The sequence below is a fragment of the Dasypus novemcinctus genome, chromosome 5, assembly GCF_030445035.2.
Source record: "Dasypus novemcinctus isolate mDasNov1 chromosome 5, mDasNov1.1.hap2, whole genome shotgun sequence".
NCBI lineage: Eukaryota > Metazoa > Chordata > Mammalia > Cingulata > Dasypodidae > Dasypus > Dasypus novemcinctus.
Genome location: NC_080677.1, coordinates 139,141,586 through 139,149,187, shown reverse-complemented (window position 1 = coordinate 139,149,187; position 7,602 = coordinate 139,141,586). Strand labels below are relative to the sequence as shown.

Genomic DNA, 7,602 nt, shown 5'->3' with positions numbered 1-7,602 from the left:
TGGCTAAGCCAGGTCCACTTCCCCATGGTTTATATTTATAACTACTTCTTCCATTGTCCATTCCATATTCCCTTTACCCTCAGCAAGCTCCTCAGCTGGTTGTCCTTCCTTGCCTGGTGAAGGGACCCAAAGCTTCATTCCAGAAGTTTCCGGGCCATTAGTAGACCTATCTGTATTGGGTTGCTGCAGTTTTCCATTTAATTTAATCACAGGACATGATCGTACTAAGAGATTCCCTAAGGGATCTCCTGTTCTCCCAACAAACTCTTCTTTACCCCCACTGTGTAGTAGCACTCCTATTTCCCCTTGATAATCAGGATCAAGCACCTAGGCCAGCACAGTTATTCCTTTTTTTGCCTGTTTATTCAGAGGCATGAGGAGGCCAAAGCAAATGGGTAGCAGTCTTAACTTCCAGTTCAATAGAATCATTGTTGTGTCTCCTGGTGAAAAAATTCCTCTGGAATTAATACCTATAGACCAACAGAGCTTAAGGTCACAGGGACAAGAAGAAAAAATTTTTCTAGTAAATCGCTAGGATAATAGTGGGTGGTGCCATTCCAGTGTCTACCCCCTTGATCCCTGGACCCATGAGTACTTGCTATGGGAGAAACAGCACCATAAAATAGGCGATGATTTAAAGCATATGTATTGGGAAACGGACTTTGGCCCAGTGGTTAGGGCGTCCGTCTACCATATGGGAGGTCCGCGGTTCAAACCCCGGGCCTCCTTGACCCGTGTGGAGCTGGCCATGCGCAGTGCTGATGCGCGCAAGGAGTGCCGTGCCACGCAAGGGTGTCCCCCGCGTGCGGGAGCCCCACGCGCAAGGAGTGCGCCCGTGAGGAAAGCCGCCCAGCGTGAAAAGAAAGAGCAGCCTGCCCAGGAATGGCGCCGCCCACACTTCCCGTGCCGCTGACGACAACAGAAGCGGACAAAGAAACAAGACGCAGCAAGTAGACACCAAGAACAGACAACCAGGGGAGGGGGGGAAATTAAATAAATAAATAAATCTTTAAAAAAAAAAAAAAAAAAAAAAAGCATATGTGTTAGAGGAAGCAGATGTGGCTCAAGCAGTTGGGCACCCGCCTACCACATGGGAGGCTCCAGGTTTGGTTCTCAGTGTCTCCTAAAGAAGATGAGCAGAGAAGTGGATTTGGCCCAACAGATAGGGCATCCGCCTACCACATGGGGGTTCCAGGGTTCAAACCCAGGGCCTCCTGACCCGTGTGATGAGCTGACCCACGTGCAGTGCTAATGTGTGCAAGGAGTGCCATGCCATACAGAGGTGTCCCCCGTGTAGGGGAGCCCGATGCGCAAGGAGTGTACCCCGTAAGGAGAGCTGCCCAGTGTGAAAAAAGTGCAGCCTGCCCAGGAGTGGCACCTCACACACAGAGAGCTGACGCAGCAAGATGACACAACAAAACGAGACACAGATTCTGGGTGCCGTTGACAAGAATACAAGCGGACATGAAAGAACACATAGCAAATGGACACAGAAAGCAGACAACTTGGGGGAGGGAAGGGGAGAGAAATAAATAAAAATAAATAAATCTTTAAAAAAAAGAAGATGAGCAAGACAGAGAGCTAATGCAATGGGCTAGCATGGTGAGCTGATGCAACAAGATAATGCAGCGAGATGACACAATGGCAAGACATAGCAAGAAAACACAATGAAAGATACAACAAGCAGGGAGCAGAGGTGGCTCAAGTGATTGGGTGCTTCTCTTCCACATGGGAGATCCTAGGTTAGGTTCCTGGTGCCTCCAAAAAAGAAGATGAACAGAGAGCAGACAAAGAGCTCAAATAAAAGAGGGGAAGGGAGAAATAAATACATAAAGTAAATACTTTTTCTTATAAAAGCATATGTATTGGGAGAACATTGCCCCAGCCCTGCAAGGTATTGCGACTCAGTTGGTGCTGTATTTGAATCTTTGAAAGGCCATTCCACTGTTTGATCAATCTAGCTGCTTCAGGATGATTGGGAACATGGTAAGGCCAGGGAATTCCAAGAGCATATGCTCATTCCCACACTTTGTTTTGAAGTGGGTTATTTTATCTGAAGCAATGCTGTGTGCAATAATATAATGGTGGACAAGGCGTTCTGTAAGTCCACGGATGGCAGTCGTGGTAAAAGCAGTGCATGCAGGAAAGGCAAATCCATATCTGGAGTACGTATCTATTCCAGTAAAAACAAAATGCTGCCCCTTTTATGATGGAAGTGGTCCAATGTAATCAACATACCACCAGGAGACTGATCACCTTGGGAACTGTGCTTTATTGGAAACTGAGTGTTGGTCTCTGCCACTGTCAGTTTGGACACTCATTGTGGCTGTAGCCAGGTAGACTTTGGTGAGTGGAAGTCCATATTGCTGAGCCCATGCATAACCTCCATCTCTACCACCATGGGTACTTTGTTCATGAGCCCATTGGGTACTGACAAGAGTGGCTGGGGAAAGAGGCTGAGTGCTAGCCACAGAACGGGTCATCATTCCACTTGATTATTAAAATCTTCCTCTGCTGAAGTCACCCTCTGGGATCATTCACATAGGACAAAAATATTTTCATGATGATTTCATTCTGATTGGTCTATCCACATACATCTCCCACAGACCTCTTTGTCATTAATTTTCTATCTTTCAGGTCCCTGACCATCCAGTCAAACCATACAAATGCACTTCCAGCCATTTTTCCTCCTAAGCAAAACGAGCAACCAGCTGCACTGTTCAAAATTCTGCCCACTGGAGAAAGGGGAAAGGAAGATTTCCCTTCACCACTGTCCATCCGGAATGCGCCAGAAAGGGGCTGTAGTGCTGCAGCTCTCCACATTTGGTTGGTATCAGTGTATAGTGCAGAACTGTCTGTAAACTAAGCTTGAGTTTTATCTTTCTCAGTCAACTGATTGTAAGGAACTCCCTAGGAAGCCATAGCTATGGGCTGGGAAAGAGAAGGTAATGTCACAGGAGTGGGGACATGGACATTTGGGCCATTTCCTCGTGTAACTTAATTATGCCTTCAGAGCCAGCTTGAGCCCATTTTCATATATGTCACTTCTATTTAGTGATGGAATGCTGCTATGCCTCCCAAAATGTATTGCTTGGTGGGTCAGACAATGCCCATGATTCATGATGGGTATTTCAGGCCTCAAGGTAACTTGATGGCCCGGAGTTAAATGTTCAGTCTCTACTAAGGCCCAGTAGCACGCCAAAAGCTGTTTCTCAAATGGAAAGTAGTTATCTGCAGAGGATGGCAGGGCTTTGCTCTAAAATTCTAAGGGTCTGCACTTTAATTCTCCTGTAGGGGTCTGCCAAAGACTCCAAACAGTGTCTCTATTTACCACTGAAACTTCCAGCACCATTGGATCTGCTGGATCATATGGACCAAATGGCAGAGCAGCTTGCACAGCAGCCTGGACCTGTTGCAGAGTCTCCTTTTGTTCCAGACCCCACTGAAAACTAGCAGCTTTTTGGGTCAGTTAGTAAAGGGGCTGGAGTAACACACCCAAATGAATAACAGGTTGCCTTCAAAATCCAAAGAGGTCAACTAGGCATTATGCCTCTTTTTTGGACCAGATAGAAGAGCTTATCCTTTTTTTTTTTTTAAAGATTTATTTATTTATTTAATTTCCCCCCCTCCCCTGGTTGTCTGTTCTTTGTGTCTATTTGCTGCGTCTTGTTTCTTTGTCCGCTTCTGTTGTCGTCAGTGGCACGGGAAGTGTGGGCGGCGCCATTCCTGGGCAGGCTGCTCTTTCTTTTCACGCTGGGCGGCTTTCCTCACGGGCGCACTCCTTGCGCGTGGGGCTCCCCCACGCGGGGGACACCCTTGCGTGGTGCGGCACTCCTTGCGTGCATCAGCACTGCGCATGGCCAGCTCCACACGGGTCAAGGAGGCCCGGGGTTTGAACCGCGGACCTCCCATATGGTAGACGGACGCCCTAACCACTGGGCCAAAGTCCGTTTCCCAGAAGAGCTTATCCTTGATCTTAGAAAGGATATCTTACTATGTCCCACATCTCTGAATACCTAGAAATTTCACTGAATTTTTGTTGTATTTATCTCCCTCCCTCTGACACATTAATACTTTATCAATAAACCTAGAGTAGTTGCTTCTTCTTGCTCACTATGTCCAATCAGCATAATGGCATCAGTATAATGGGCCAGCATGATGTCTTGTGGCAGGGAAAAGTGATTAAGGTCCCTGCAGACCAGATTATGACATAGGGTTGAAGAGTTGATGTACCCGTGTGATAAGACAGTGAAGGTATGTTGCTGGCCTTGCCAGCTGAAAGCAAACTAACTCAATTCTAACAGGTATTAAGAAGAAAAAAATTGGCAGCTCAACAACTACAGGCAAATTACCAGGGGGTATGTTGATTTGCTCAAGGAATGATACCATATCTGGAAAAACAGCTGCAATTGGAGTCACTACCTGGTTAAGTTTACAATAAATCACTGTTATCCTCCAAACTGTTATCATCAGTTTTCTGCACAGGCAAAATGGGAGAATTTCATGAGGATGTGGTGAGAATCAGCACCCCTGCATCCTAATCTCTGCAGTCCCACCAGGAATGCAGTATTACTTATGTTGTTGTTGTTACATTATGACTTAATCTAATTGCACAAAAATGTGAAATATTACAACTCTTTCCAGTTTTTAAGAGAATGGTTTTGAATGCCTCCATATTATTCAATTCTCCACTGTTACATTTGGGCCATATTGTGAACTTTACATCATGATGGATGGATGGATCAGTTTAGAATTCCCATGCAACATTTCAAATTATATAAAAAGAAAGCAATTTAAAAAAAACAACTTTGAAAAAGTTTTCATGCTAATGATAAAAATCATTTTATGAACAACTTACATTGGTTACATTGTAATGGGGCTGCTATACTTTAAATTGTTGGTCATTATCATGGAGCCTCAATTGGTTTCTATGCCTTAAGAAATGCGTTAGTAACCTTCATTTAGGTGGCAACAAAAAATTCCCTTCACTTCAAAAGATTAAATCTATAATGCCTCAGTTATTTCTTATAAGTAAGAAGTATATAATCAGCTGCTTTTCATGGCACAAGAACTGTGGTAACAGTGGATTCAACTGACTATATTACACAATTATGCTAATGTGTTATTACTTCAAAAGAAAATATAAGTATGGCTTCCAATAGAAATGTTACACTTGGACTTGGTACCAAGCTCACAGGTTGAGTTTTGCAAGGTAAAATAGGTTTTCAAGTTAAACAACAACTGTAATCAGAACTTTAATCCCAAGGATTAAAATGGCACCATGAAAAAAGCATATTACAAATATTATTACAAATGGCACCATGAAAAAAATCTTGCACTCTAACTCCAGATTCAGCTCTACAATACACCCTTAAACTGGCAGGACACTGGTATCTCAAATAGTCTCAAATTTCCAAATAAAGAATGTTATTAAACAGCTATGTATTCATATACAGCAATCACATAAGGAATTTATTTATTTGTTTGTTTTTGTTTTTTGTTTTTTTGTTTGTTTGTTTTTTCACATAAGGAACTTATGACCTAAAGCAAAGGTAACTAACTTTCTTGAAATATCAGATTCTATACCAACTGGGCAACTCTGCCCAATGTGAAGACTAATTGGATTTTTTTAAAGTCTCAGATCTTACTTAATGGTTCAATTTTTATTTTTTTACCAGCTAGCTTATGTTCATAGCAGCTTTTAAAGTCTGCTTGTTCAACTATAATCACACACTAGATCCCATCTATAGACAAAACTAAAGACCTTAACTTTTTGCTGGTATTGTTTCCATAATATTAAAACCTCACCTTTTAGCTGGGCAGGACTTAGAGATTTATTATCAGGCTATTCAAGACTAAAAATTCAAAGCAAATTCAATTTTTCTTAGGGGAACATTGTAAAGTAACAAATTCTTGGTATTAAATCATGCCTCATATGATCAATTTCAAACCATAAAGAATTACATCTTCATGTATGTCACAGTTGCAAGAGACAAACAAATTCAAATACCTAACACATCTTAAATGGACCAAGCTTATGAAGTCTCAAACAAAACTTGAATTTTCTATACATACTCCTGTCAAATGAACTTATTTTCAGTATACCATTCCTCTTTCAAACTGATCTAGTTTCTTTCATTTGATTTAGAATGGCTTTGAGATGGGAAGCTGACTTGGCTCAACTGATAGAGCATCCGCCTACCATATGGGAAGCCCAGGGTTCAAACCCAGGGTCTCCTGATCCGTGTGTTGAGCTGGACCACGTGCAGTGCTGATGTGCACAAGGAGTGCTGTGCCACAAGGGTGATGTGCACAAGGAGTGCTGTGCCACAAGGGGTGTCCCCCACGTAGGGGAGCTCCATGCACAAGGAGTGCGCCCTGCGCAAAGAAAGCACAGCCTGCCCAGGAGTGGTGCCACACACATGGAGAGCTGACACAGCAAGATGTCACAACAAAAAGAGGCACAGATTCCCAGTGCTGCTGACAAGAGTGTAGGCGGACAAAAAAAAACACAGTGAATGGACACAGAGAGCAGACAACAAGGTGGGGGAAGGGGAGATAAATAAATAAAAATAAATAAATCTTAAAAAAAAAAGAAAGAATGGCTTCAAGAACTAGAGAAGGATTGGGAGGGCTTATGATTTCTTTTGCAAGACAGTGATCTTTCTCTTCTATTCTAGAAAGAGACCTGCTCTGGCTGTGCAAGAAGCTTCTTCTTGGAGATCTGCAGTGAGGTGAGGACTCCTATAATAACCATCATGAGAGAGATGACACAAGTAGAAGGAGGGCCTCAATTATGACTTCTTTTTTTCACCATTGGACGGTTCCATTCTTACACAGCAGCCATAGAGTGTTCTTTCATCTAATTCTCAGCATTAGCTGCATCTCCGGCATCTTCAAATTCAATAAAAGCAAAGTCAGGAGGGTTTCTAGGTACCCACACACCTTCAGAGTGGTCCATAATATCCAAAAGCCTGTCCCAATTCAGTCTTGTTGCCATTGTTTTCAAGATTACCTACATAAACCTTATAGTGCAATGGACAGGAATTATGATGCATTTCTAGAATGCACACTCAAATGGATTTTCCTACCCCATTTCATTCTGGTTTTTGAAGATGCTCTTCTTTATCTGGAGTCTACAAAATGACTGCAGTATTGCTACTGATTTATTATTTTGCTTGGTAGAGGCATTTCTAGTGGCTTCCCTCGACTTTCCTACCATAATGGTCTTCATGCCACAAGTCAAGGAACTAATAGGGGGATTCTGCCAGTTGCTGAGTATGTCTATTCCAATTATGCATTCCAGGAAGCCCATACTCTGACTGGTGGACCACAGTAATGTTTTGGGTCTCCTGGTACTAATGTCAGTTCAGAGCCATGAAAAGCTTTCCTCCAATGCAGTCATCATGTTAAAAAGTCATAGGACCGTTTGGGGAAGGCTGGGAGGAAGATTAACAGCATAAGTATTTGGCAGTGTAGCAGGGTCTTTTCCCAAGGGGACCCAGCTTTCCTTCATTCAAGAGTTCTAGATCTGTAATTTTTCTCAAGTCTGGGAATTGGTTAAGTGGCCATGACTCTCTGATTTTGTGAATAAATTTAGAT

The 7,602-nt window shown here is 42.9% G+C and overlaps 1 pseudogene; it reads right to left on the bottom strand.

Annotated features, from left to right (window-relative positions):
* Nucleotides 1-6,125: 6,125 nt before the first annotated feature.
* On the bottom strand, nt 6,126-7,058 carry LOC101443947 (serine/arginine-rich splicing factor 3 pseudogene; annotated as a pseudogene).
* Nucleotides 7,059-7,602: the final 544 nt, after the last annotated feature.